Source organism: Chiloscyllium punctatum, chromosome 21 (genome assembly GCF_047496795.1).
Source record: "Chiloscyllium punctatum isolate Juve2018m chromosome 21, sChiPun1.3, whole genome shotgun sequence".
Lineage (NCBI taxonomy): Eukaryota > Metazoa > Chordata > Chondrichthyes > Orectolobiformes > Hemiscylliidae > Chiloscyllium > Chiloscyllium punctatum.
Window position 1 is genome coordinate 17,132,511 of NC_092759.1, and position 13,126 is coordinate 17,145,636.

The 13,126-nt window shown below is 44.2% G+C and overlaps 1 protein-coding gene across 1 annotated transcript in view; it reads left to right on the forward strand.

The window, feature by feature from the left end:
• LOC140492379 (P2Y purinoceptor 3-like) overlaps positions 1-13,126 on the forward strand; it is a 39,415-nt gene that overhangs the window by 14,101 nt on the left and 12,188 nt on the right. Inside the window, exon 2 of the mRNA XM_072591298.1 lies at positions 3,545-3,718. The gene's annotated coding sequence lies outside the window, so the exon portion shown is untranslated. The remainder of the gene's footprint in view (positions 1-3,544; positions 3,719-13,126) is intronic.

The window sequence follows — 13,126 nt, forward strand, 5'->3', positions numbered from 1 at the left end:
TGGGAATGCAGGAGTGACCTCACAACCCAGAGAGTGAAGTGGAGGGCAGGTTGATAGTGGGGAACTCACTTCCATAGGGAGCAGTGGAGGTGAATAGTGTGGATACTTTGGGGGGGAAGGCTGAACAAGTCTATGAGGGAGGAGGGAATAGAAGATGGCAGGTTTTGATGAGGAAAGATGGAACTGGAGTGGAGCCCAGCATGGATGAGTTGGGCCGAATGGCCTGTTTCCACGGCTTGTATCCTGTGCAATCCCATGGATCGTTACCTGAAGTCGGAACTATAGGGTCAGGGTGGAGCTGAGTGAATGCTCTAGCACAGACACAATGGGCCAAATTGCCCTCTTTAGCGTTGTAACTGTTCCATGGTGCTACGAGTCTAAATTCCTGACAGGAAGTTTAAAACATGTGCTTGCACATACAGGTCTAGGATTACATAACATGGATCTCTATGTGTCATCTTGGCACTCACATGTTCAAAGATGAGAACAGCTGTGAAATATGGTTTAAATAATTGAAGGAGCTAATGTTTTCAGAAACAGTGTAAGGACTTCATTCTCTGCTTAGTTTGGCTTTTGCCCGAAACGTCGATTTTGCTGCTCCTCGGATGCTGCCTGAACTGCTGTGCTCTTCCAGCACCACTAATCCAAAATCTGGTTTCCAGCATCTGCAGTCATTGTTTTTACCTTAGGATTCACTATAGCCTACCCCATCTTTCTCAAGGTCACCTCTCTCGGTGTTGACATCGTAAAATCTACAGGTTCTTTGCAATATACTCTTTTCACCTTTGTCGGGTTTCCTGGCTTTAAAGAGATAGACGTTTTCAGTGGCGGAGATATTGTTTGAAGAGTGTCAATTGCAAGCTGATGTAATCCATGTCTGTCCTAATGTACAATGAGTTGCCAACACAAAATGGCCACTTGTGTTTCCAGAGGGCCCCTCAGGTTAAACCACCTATCACTGGAGTGTTGTCAAAAAAAATCTCATCTCCCAGCTGAAATTTAGTACAGATTGAATTGAAAACTTGGTCAAGGAAGTGGGTTTTGAGGGATGTTTTAAAGGAGGGAAACAGAGAGAGGAAATTCCAAAGCTTGGGATTGGACGGCTGAATGCATGGTGGAGTAACTGGAATTGGGAATGCTTGAGGCTGGAGGGGCACTGACAATCTTGTAAGTTTGTAGGGCTGAAGGTCAGGAGAGGAGAGATCATGCAGGGACTTGAAGGCGCCAGAGAATGGAGAATTTCAAAATCGAGGGGTGGGCAGCATAAGTCGGTGAGGACGGGTTTGGTGTTAGAGAGTGCAAACTCCACTTGAGACATGAAAGAGAGCTGGGGACAGTGAGGAGAGATAGGCTTGCTCTCACACATGCACAAACCTCCATGCACACACATATATGTGCATCTCGCCTGCGCACACATGCCTGTGCACACCCCAAATACATGTACACACACCTCCACACGCATGCTTATAGATGCTCAAACACCCCCACCACATATGTCAACACATACATGCGTATGAACACAAATGTGCGCATCTGCAAACTCTCATGCAGTTGCTTACACACATGCACATCTACTAAGCTCCATAGAGGTGCATACACATCCACAAAAACCAATCCAGGTGCATATACACTGACACATCTACAAACCTCCACGCAGGTGCATACACAGCCCCACACATATGGACACACATACATACTGAGAGCCCCACACATGTGCATGCACACACACAAACATACGCACACCCACGTACTTGCACAGAGGCACATGCAAATACACATGCTTACACATGTGCACAGTCAAGCATACATTCATATAACAAACACGTGCACAGACAGACAGACACACGCACACACATACAGAAATAAAAACAAGATTGCAGTTGGGAATGAGAAGATGGACTGAGTGGGGAAACACCCCCTTCTGTGTTTTATTCTGTTCCTCCGCTATGAATTATGACGAAGGAGCAGTGTGTGTATCGTGTCAAATTTGCGAGAGTGATGTGTCTGCGTTCTGCACGAGTTTGCAATTGAGGGGAGCGAGGCAGTAAAATGGCTGCGGCGTGATTTGGACCCTTGTCCCCTTGTGGAGGTTTCTCTGGTTACTGGTTAACCAACGAAGGCCACGGTGCCCTGTTAGCCATTTAACCAGTGAGTTCAGAAAGGCTGCGGTAGTTGAGAGTGCCTGGAACTAAAAGCTCTTACACTGTGTTGTTTGCAAAACAAAAAAAAACAGCAGCCCATCAGCAAATCCCACGCCACGTTAACTAAGGAGACTATGGTTGCCCTCAACTTTGGCAGCGTATGTTTGTGGAGGTTCCATCACATATTACTCCAGCCCCTCTGTTCTGTCACTGCCCCATCTTTATAGCTTCTCCATGTGGCTACTGAAATAGTTAAATATGGTGGCATCATGGATATATTACTTGATTAGTAATCTAAAAGCCTAATGAATCAAGGATGTAGTTTAAATCCTACCATTGCAATTCAGCATCTAAATCCAGTTTACTAAGACTGCATGGATTTAAACACATTTGAAGCCTCTGGTTTGTTAATAAAAAGCCATCTGGTTGACTAAGTCAGGGAAGGAAGGCTGCTATCCTTAATAGGCCTGGCCTACACGAGGCTTACAGCAACATGGTTGACTCTAAAATGGCACCATCCAGTTGTGTGAAATTACCATGACAACGGTTCAAGAAGGCAGCTCCCCACCACCTTCTCCAGAGGGAAAATAGGGTTGCACAATAAATACTGGCCTTGTTAATGACAAATACATCTCATAGAAATTGTTATTTTTAAAATTCTTGCATTTTGAAAATGGTTTCTAATGATACAGGAGAAAGTGAATAGCGTAAGGCCTGTTGAGCAGGCCTTCAGGGTCTCAGTTATCTTGGGTCGGCATCGGAGGATCACAGTCATTTTCAATTTAACTTCAGATATAGGAATGATGGACAAAATGGGCAGTATTTGTCCGATCCTGAGGACGCGGCGATGGGCTTAACAGGCCACATCAGTGGGCAGTTTCAGGGCCGTTAGGGTGGAGTAAACATCAGCCTCACCTGGGTAAGACTAGCAAGTTCCTATCAGTTCCTGACCAACTGATTTAGTGTTTTACAGACCATTTTATGAATTGAATTCAGACTCTGAGAGACCCCCCTCCGTGTGGGATATGAACTCCAGTCAAAGCCCCTGGATTACAGTTAACAGAAGCTTGACACCTATGTGCCCTTCAAATACATTTTCGTTTGTTTGTAGTTTGAAAGAAATCTCCCCATTTTAAAACAAATCCAGACTTTTAATCTACGTTACAATGTGAGTGCTATTAACAAGGCCACATATCCCTAATTACCCTTGAAATAGGTGAGTTAGCCATTCCACAGGGCAGTTAGGAGGCAACCACGTTGCTATGCATTTGGAGTCACATTTAGGCTGGATGTTTTAAATCCCTTAGTGAATGAGGGGGACATTTATAGCAATAGTTTTGCGGTCATCATCACTGAGACTAGTTTTCAATTCCAGATTTAATTAATTGATTTTATTCCAACAGTTGCCGTGGGTGGGATTTGAACCTGGACCTCTGGATTACTATCCAGCTGCATTGCTGCTACACTGCCGTCCCTGATCGTTCTTTGATTCAACAACATCAGGTGACTCGGGCAGAAGATTGCAACTACCCAGAAGCCACTGAGAATCCTAGGAAATCGGGGTCATCTGGTTTACGGTAAGGATTTCCCACTTGTCTGAAAATGCTGAGGATGAATCCAACTTGTTCTTTTGGCATCGTGTGCAGGAGCTAGAGAAAGGGACAGACATTGAGATTGGCCTTAACTTTGGCTTGTCATGGTTTGTCACTGTGTGTGTGTGTCTGTGTGTGTGTGTGTGTGCGCTTGTGTGTCTTTGTTTACATGTTCTTGTGTGCCATATGGAATGTCCTCCTCCAATATGGCTCCCTCAGAAATTTGTCGCCATTCTGTACCCACTGAACGATGATATAGATGCCATGATCCTCACCAATGCCAGCACCACAAGCCCCATGTCAGTGAAAAGCAGGGTCAAAAGTGGCACTGTCATTCCACCAACTCTCTTTTCCATCATCCTTGCATCACACGGCCGGTAAGTTACCCACATATCTACACAACCGATTGGGAAACTGTCCAACCTTGGCCACCCACAAAGCAAAAAAAGACCTAAAACACATCCTACGCCAGCCACTGAATGCCAGTGTGTGGATTCTGCTTGTGTGTTCTCACTCAGAAACTGAGGTCCACAACAATGTTCACTCCTTTTCAGAAATGTTTGGAAAGGTGAACCTTTCACTCAACACCCAGAAAGCTAAGGTCTTCTTCCAAACAGCTTCCTCAGCCAAACTCCCTCCCACTTCTGTCGATTAAGAGCAATGGTGGGATTGTGGGAATATAAAGCGTTTTCTGTAGTTTGACATCATTTCCGGTCATGGCAGAGGTGAACAATGGATTGTATCCTGATCTCCAATGTGTCATTATTAGCCTTTGTCCAGCAGAGGTCAAAGGTCTCAAACCCAAGATTTTGGACAGCAGTGGTTCCCACACATTTTGCAGGCCTGGGCAAACCGCAGTAGTCTCCTACACACTGGAGTCTTTGCAAGATCTTCCTAATCCAGCTGTGGGAATGGTGGTTCACAGAAGCTTCCCCTTGCAAGCCCCTTGCTCTGCGTCACGCAGCTCCACTGGGCAGGTCTCAACTGTACGACACCAGATTCCCAAGGTGACTGGCCGTTTCTGGAATATTACGTCCAATTCTGGTTTCCCTCCTATCGGAAGGATATTGCGAAACTTGAAAGGGTTCAGAAAAGATTTACAAGGATGTTGCTGGTGTTGGAGGATTTGAGCGACAGGGAGAGGCTGAATAGGTTGGGGCTGTTTTCCTTGGAGCATCGGAGGCTGAGGGGTGACCTTATAGAGGTTTATAAAATCATGAGGGGGATGGATAAGGTAAACAGACAAGGTCTTTTCCCTGGGATGGGAAATCCAGAACTAGAGGGCATAGGATTAGGATGGGAGGGGAAAGATATAAGAGACCTAAGGAATAACTTTTTCCCACAGAGGATGGTGAGTGTATGGAATGAGCTGCCAGAGGAAGTGGTGAAGGCTTCTGGATGGGTATATGAATAGGAAGGGTTTAGAGGGATAAAGGCCAAGTACTGGCAAATGATTGATAAATTCTTGATCTTGTAAGGAATTAATGGCTATGGGGAGAGTGTGGGTAAATGACATTGAAATGCCCATCAGCCATGACTGAATGGCGGAGTGGACTTGATGGGCTGAGTGGCATTACTTACATTCCTATGTCTTATGGTCTAAATGGGACTAGATTAGGTTAGGATATCTGGTCGGCATTGATGAGTTTGAGTGAAGGGCTGTTTCCGTGCTGTACATCTCTATGACTGCTCTACTGGGAACTTAGTCGTGCTGGGGACTCTCAGGAGGATGTTAGAACCAAAAGCATCGCTGAACTGGGCCAAGCATCTCTCCACCAACTAGTGGGAGTCCCTGGCTTGCGGCTGACCAATATAAAGCTTATTCAGGAAGGTAGGGGATGCATGAGTGCACTTGGTCAGAGAAGATGCAAAATGAAAGAGAGTCATCCTCAATCCCAAGAGACCCCCACCTGAGGAGGTACCAACCTGCGATGGAGAGTATTTTGTGTGTGGGTCCAAAGAGAAAGACCTCACTGCAGACCACAGAATCATGGGGTTTATGCAATTTATGGCACTGATGGTGACCATTCGGTCCACTCTGTCAATGTCAACCCTAAAAAGAATGATTCGGCCTCATCCCACTCTTTGTTTACAGTGAGTGGCCTGCAGAGGCAAGACTACAGGCCTAGGAAGCATCTTTAAATTCAGAGAGGTATAGAGATAGGCAGAAAAATAGGTAGATCACAAGTGCCAGTTGAGAGAGGAACTGATAGTTACATGAGTTTGAGAGAAAAATAGAGTAAGCTTTGTTAAAATGAGTCTCGCAAGGGAGAACACATGGATAGCCCACTGTTTCATTGTATGTTATCAGGATGTGTACACTGACAGACCATAGATTGAGATGCCCTTTGCTGAAGGAGGCCAAAATTGTTCAATGTGTTGAGGGAAGGACAGCATTTTTAATCAGGTAGACATTGTGTCAATAAAAACAGAAACTCCTGGAGAAACTCAGCAGGTCTGGCAGCACCTGTGGAGAGATAAAGCAGAGTTAATGTTTCGAGACCAGTTTTGAAGAAGAATTCAGATCTTCAGCATCCGCAGTTCTTGGTTTCATTTTGGAGAGAATGTGAAGATGAAGCCTGTGCTGTTAGGCCTCATCTCTTCCCCCCCAAAATCCTGACTGAGCTCAAATACAGAGGCAGAGTTAGGATCGCACAGATAAAGCGGCCGAACAAGATACCAAAGAAAGGAACTGGTGAGATTGATAGAAAGTCTGTTTTTTCTCTTGATGTGTAGGGGAGTCCAGAAACATGAAAATAGACTGATGGGCGTGAATAACAGGAAGTACTTCTTCATGTACTGTGGAGTTGAAAGCTAGATCATTTGTCCCAAGAATAGTCATCTGGTCTGGAAGGTGGGGAAGGATCTAATTGAAAATTTCTAAACTGCATTGAATTGATTTTTATTTGGAAAGGGGATTAAGGTAGATGAAATGAAATATTCTGGAGTATTTTACTGAGTGTTGCAATAGGCTCAAGAGACTGGTTCCATGTTTACATTAAGGTTTTTAAATTCAATCATACAGAATGGCCCAAATAAGTGGTTACAGTTTTTACTGGGAAAATGGAAGGGGGAACCAAGTAATGAATACATAACACCTGGAGGCCCATACGATATATTGGTGTCAAATGTAAAAATGGCTGCTGATTTTTTAATATAGAGGGTAATACAAATAAAAATAAATAAGTATTACTAGACAACTATATATTTTGGACTGAATTGTCTTCAGAGATTTTTATTCATTCATGGGATAAGGGTGTCACCAGCTGAACCCAGCATTTATCACCAGTCCATAGTTGTCCCCTGAGAAAGTGGTGGCGAGCTGTCTTCTGTGGTATAGGGACACCTACACAGTGCAGTTAAGAAGGGAATTCCATTGACCCGATGACACTAAAGAAATGGCAATATATTTCCAAATCTGGATGGTGAGTGACTCAGATGGGAACTTTGAGGGGGTGATATTCCCATATATCTGCTTTCCTTCTCCTTCCAGATGGTAGAGGCCATGGGTTTCGAAGTTGCTTTCAAAGTCTGTGTTGTGGATATGCCAGTTCAGGTTTTATACAAAGCATTGATGGGGATGAATCTTACTTTTCCCTCATTGCATCAAAGCTGGCTAACAAATGGTCACATCATTGTGCACTGTAGCATCTGAATGCGTAAAGATGGTTTACAGTGTGTTGTGCGATTGCTACATAGATATTGCCAACTCTTGTTGCAATGCATTGTAGGAGATTTGTCACATGATCTCCCACCACCAGAAGCCCTACGCCCGCACTCCTGCCATTGGTCACCCAGCCTGCCAATCAGACATTGAACTTTGGCAGAAATTGCTGGAAAAACTCAGCAGGGTTTCAAACTCAGGCAGCAGTGACCCTTCTTTGGAACTGAAGAAGCTTTCTTCAATTTTTGTTTTAGTTTCAGAATTACAGCATCTGTAGTCCTTTGTTTTATTTGAGGCATTGAAACTGGTTGAACAAATCTTGACCCTCAGCCAAAAAGCCCTTTCTCCACATGAGAAAAGCACAATCCTTTAACTCCCCTGTGATTTTCCTTCTGTCTTAATTTCTTGGTAACTCAATGGTCAATGCAGATAGCAAACGTTTAAGATAGCTGGCAAAGCAACCAGAGAGGGAGACGAGAAGGACTTTTTTCACGTTGCATCTTGTAGCAATATGCCTAAAAGGGCAGTGGGAGTAAAAGGGAGTGGAATTTAGTAGGAACGTTCAAAAGGGGAATTGTGTAAACACCATTATAAACAGTCCCCGTCAATAATCCCCAATTCGTGACTGTCATGGGTAGCAATATGATCCGAGGGGAATGCTACTGAACAAAGAGACCTTGCAGTCGCAGGTACACTGGGTGGTGAAGAAGGCATTTGGTACGCTTGCCTTTATTGCTCGGTGTAAGAGTTGGGAGGTCATGTTGCAGCTGTACCTGGACATTGGTTAGACCACTTTTGGAAAATGGCGTAAAATTCTGGTCTCCCTGCTATAGGAAGGATGTTGTGAAACTTATAGATCATAGACTCCCTACAGTGTGGAAACAGACCCTTCAGCCCAACAAGTCCATACTAAACCTCTGAAGAGTAACCCACCCAGACCCATTCCACTACTCGATAATCTTATATTTACCCCTAATGAATGCACCTCACCTTCACATTCCTGAAGACCATGGGCAATTTAGCATGTCCAATTCAAATTCAAATTGGACAGGCAGGAAATTGAAGCACAGGTCCTCAAGGGTCATAATCTCCGGATTACTGCCCGAGCCACGTGCCAATTGGCATAGGGACAAGAAAATTAGGCAAGTAAACACGTGGCTAAGGGATTGGTGTGGGAAAGAGGGATTCCACTTCATGGGGCACTGGCATCAGTTTTGGAACAGGGGGGATCTGTACCGTTGGGACGGTCTCCACCTGAACCGATCAGGTACCAATGTTCTGGCGAAGAGGATAAATAGGGTGGTCAGTAGGACTTTAAACTTCTGAGTTGGGGGGAAGGGAAAGTGAAAGCAACAGGGAGTATGGAGGTAAATGGAAAGATAAGCAGCAGGATAGCATGTTTCCAGGCGGATTTAAAATTGAGGCAGACTGAGAATGCAGAAAAAAGCAAGGATAACTTAGGACATATGACTTACAACATCTCTAATAAGGAAGTTAGCATTAAGGCACTTTACCTGAATGCTCGTAGCATTCATAACAAAGCCGATGAATTAATGGCACAGATAATAGTGAATGATTATGATGTAGTAGGCATCACAGAGACTTGGTTACAGGGGGGTCAGGACTGGCAGTTAAACCTCCATGATTTTTCGACTTATCGAAAAGACAGAGAGGTGGGCAGAGGGGGTGGAGTTGCCTTGTTAGTTAAGAACAAAATTAAATCTATGGTATTGAATGACATAGCGTCGGATGATGTGGAGTCTGTGTGGGTGGAATTGAGGAACCACAAAGGCAAAAAAACCATAATTGGAGTTGTGTACAGACCTCCTAACAGTGGTCAGGACCAGGGACGCAACATGTACCGGGAAATAGAGAAGGCATGTCAGAAAGGCAAGGTTACATTGATCATGGGTGACTTCAATATGCAGGTGGACTGGGTAAATAATGTTGCTAGTGGATCTAAAGAAAGGGAATTCATGGAATGCTTACAGGATGGCTTTTTGGAACAGCTAGTCATGGAGCCCACAAGAGAGCAGGCTATTCTGGACCTAGTGCTTTGCAATGAACCAGACTCTATAAAAGATCTTAAAGTAAGGGAACCCTTAGGAAGTAGCGACCATAATATGGTAGAGTTCAGTCTGGAGTTTGAAAGGGAGAAGGCGAAATCTGATGTAATGGTGTTACAGTTGAATAAAGGTAATTATGAGGGCATGAGAGAGGAACTGACTAAAATAGACTGGAAGCAGAGGCTAACCGGGAAGACACTAGAGCAAAAATGGCAGGAGTTTGTAGGTATAATTGAGGACACTGTACAGAGGTTCATTCCCAAGAAAAGAAAGATTAACCGGGGAGGGATTAGACAACCTTGGCTGACAAAGGAAGTCAGGAAATGTATTAAAGAAAAAGAGAGATCCTATAAAGTGGCTAAGAACAGTGGGAAATCAGAAGATTGGGAAGGATACAAAAGCAAACAGAGGATAACAAAGAGTGTAATAAGAAATGAGAGGATCAAATATGAAGGTAGGCTAGCCAGTAATATTAGAAATAATAGTAAAAGTTTCTTTCAGTACATAAGAAACAAACGACAGGCAAAAGTAGACATTGGGCCACTTCAAACTGATGCAGGGAGCCTAGTGATGGGAGATAAGGAAATAGCAGGAGAACTTAACAAGTACTTTGCGTCAGTTTTCACAGTGGAAGACAGGAGTAATATCCCAAAAATTAAAGGGTGTCACCGGGCTGAGTTGAGTATGGTTGCCATTACGAAAGAGATAGTGCTAGAAAAGTTAAAAAGTCTTAAAATTGATAAATCTCCTGGCCCCGATGGGATACACCCTAGAGTTCTGAGAGAGGTTGCTGAGGAAATAGCAGAGGCATTGGTTGAGATCTTTCAAGAGTCACTGGAGTCAGGAAAGGTCCCGGACGATTGGAAGATGGCTGTAGTAACCCCCTTGTTCAAGAAAGGATCAAGGCAAAAGATGGAAAATTATAGGCCAATCAGCTTAACCTCGGTTGTTGGTAAAATTCTAGAATCCATCATTAAGGATGAGGTTTCTAAATTCTTGGAAGAGCAGAGTCTGATTAGAACAAGTCAACATGGATTTAGTAAAGGGAGGTCATGCCTGACAAACCTGTTGGAATTTTTTGAAGAGGTAACAAGTAGGTTAGACCAGGGGAACCCAGTGGATGTGGTCTATCTGGACTTTCAAAAGGCCTTTGATAAGGTGCCACACGGGAGACTGCTGAGCAAGGTGAGGGCCCATGGTGTTCGAGGTGAGCTGCTGGGATGGATTGAGGATTGGCTATCTAACAGAAGGCAGAGAGTTGGGATAAAAGGTTCTTTTTCAGAATGGCAGCCGGTGACGAGCGGTGTCCCGCAGGGTTCGGTGCTGGGGCCACAGCTGTTCGCATTATATATTAATGATTTGGATGAGGGAACCGGGGGCATTCTAGCGAAGTTTGCCGATGATACAAAGTTAGGTAGACAGGCAGGTAGTACTGAGGAAGTGGGGAGACTACAGAAGGATCTAGACAGGTTGGGAGAGTGGTCCAGGAAATGGCTGATGGAATTTAACGTGAGCAAGTGCGAGGTCTTGCACTTTGGCAAAAAGAATATAGGAATGGACTACTTTCTAAATGGTGAGAAACTTAATAAAGCCAAAGCACAAAGGGATCTGGGAGTGCTAGTCGAGGATTCTCTAAAGGTAAACATGCAGGTTGAGTCTGTGATTAAGAAAGCGAATGCAATGTTGTCTCTTATCTCAAGAGGGTTGGAATATAAAAGCAGAGATGTACTACTAAGACTTTATAAAGCTCTGGTTAGGCCCCATTTGGAGTACTGTGTCCAGTTTTGGTCCCCACACCTCAGGAAGGACATACTGGCACTGGAACGTGTCCAGCGGAGATTCACACGGATGATCCCTGGAATGACAGGTCTAGCATATGAGGAACGGCTGAGGATACTGGGGTTGTATTCGTTGGAGTTTAGAAGATTAAGGGGAGATCTAATAGAGACGTACAAAATAATACATGGCTTTGAAAAGGTGGATGCTAGAAAATTGTTTCTGTTAGGCGAGGAGACTAGGACCCGTGGACACAGCCTTAGAATTAGAGGGGGTCATTTCAGAACGGAAATGCGGAGACATTTCTTCAGCCAGAGAGTGGTGGGCCTGTGGAATTCATTGCCACGGAGTGCAGTGGAAGCCGGGACGCTAAATGTCTTCAAGGCCGAGATTGATAGGTTCTTGTTGTCTAGAGGAATTAAGGGCTACGGGGAGAACGCTGGCAAGTGGAGCTGAAATGCGCATCAGCCATGATTGAATGGCGGAGTGGACTCGATGGGCCGAATGGCCTTACTTCCACTCCTATGTCTTATGGTCTTATGGTCTTAAATAACCTGCACACCTTAGGATTGTGGGTTCAGAAATGATTTGACAAGGATGTTTCCAGGGTCGGAGGGTTTGAGCTATAGGGAGAGACTGAATAGGCTGGGGCTGTTTTTCCCCTAAAGTGTCAGAGGCTGAGGGGTGACCTTAAAGAAGTTTATAAAATCATGAGGGGCCTGGATAGGGTGAATAGCCAAGGTCTTTTCCCCAGGGTAGGGGAGTCCAAAAGTAGAGGGCACAGGTTTAAGGTGAGGTTGAAAGATTTAAAAGGGACCCGAGGGTTAACTTGTTCATGCAGAGGGTGTTGTGTTTATGGAATGAGCTGCCAGAGGAAGTGGTGAAGGCTGGTACAGTTACAACATGTATTTGGCATCTGGATGGTACATGAATAAGGAGAGTTTAGAGGGATATGGGCCAAATTCTGGCAAATGGGTCTAAATTAATTTAGGATATCTGTTTTGCATGGACAAGTTGGAGTGAAGGTTTCTGTACTGTACATCTCTATGACTCTATGAGAATGATCTGACTCTTCTGCTCTATTCACCTGCCTCCTCAACTGGTTGCAACAAAGTTAATGCAAAAAGGATCCCCTCCCTTGTGGATACATTTCTCATGGACCAAATGAATTTCTGTTTTAAAAGGAACCAATTAAACACCATTACAACCAGTCCCCGCCAATGATTCCCAATTCGTGACAGTCCTGGGTAGCAATATGATCCGAGGGGAGTGCTCCTGAACAAAGAGACCTTGCAGTTGCAGGGTGGTAAAGAAGGCATTTAGTACTTTTTTGAGCTAAAGAAAGAGTGAGCTTATTAGTAACTAAATGCAAGAAGACCTAATAACATAATACAAAGGCACTCAGATCAGAAATGAGAAAGGAGTCCAAGAAAACATAGAAGACAGACTGATTGGTATCTGAGTTATTCATGAAGGGTAAATAATGCAACATTGTGGCTGTAAAGTTGGGTGATATCAGTAATGTTCACATTAACAGTTGAGCAGTTCAATTTTGAGACTCTTAGCTTAACGAGTTAGTTGAGATTCTTTTATTCCTTTTAACAGTGACTGGTTTGCAGGTTTGCATTTCTGAGAATGAATGCATGAATGGGAGTTTCATATCCTTTTACCTGCAATGCAGGGGTGTTTAATGGCTGACATCAAATTGTGTCCTTCACAGGACATTAGTCCACATTCCCATATCATAGAATCAAAGGCCATGCAAACAGACCCTTCAGTCCAACCAGTCCATGCCAAACATAATTCCAAACTAAACTAGTCCCACCTGCTTGCTCCTGGCCCATCTCCCTCCAAACCTTTCTTATTCGTGTACTCATCCAAATGTCT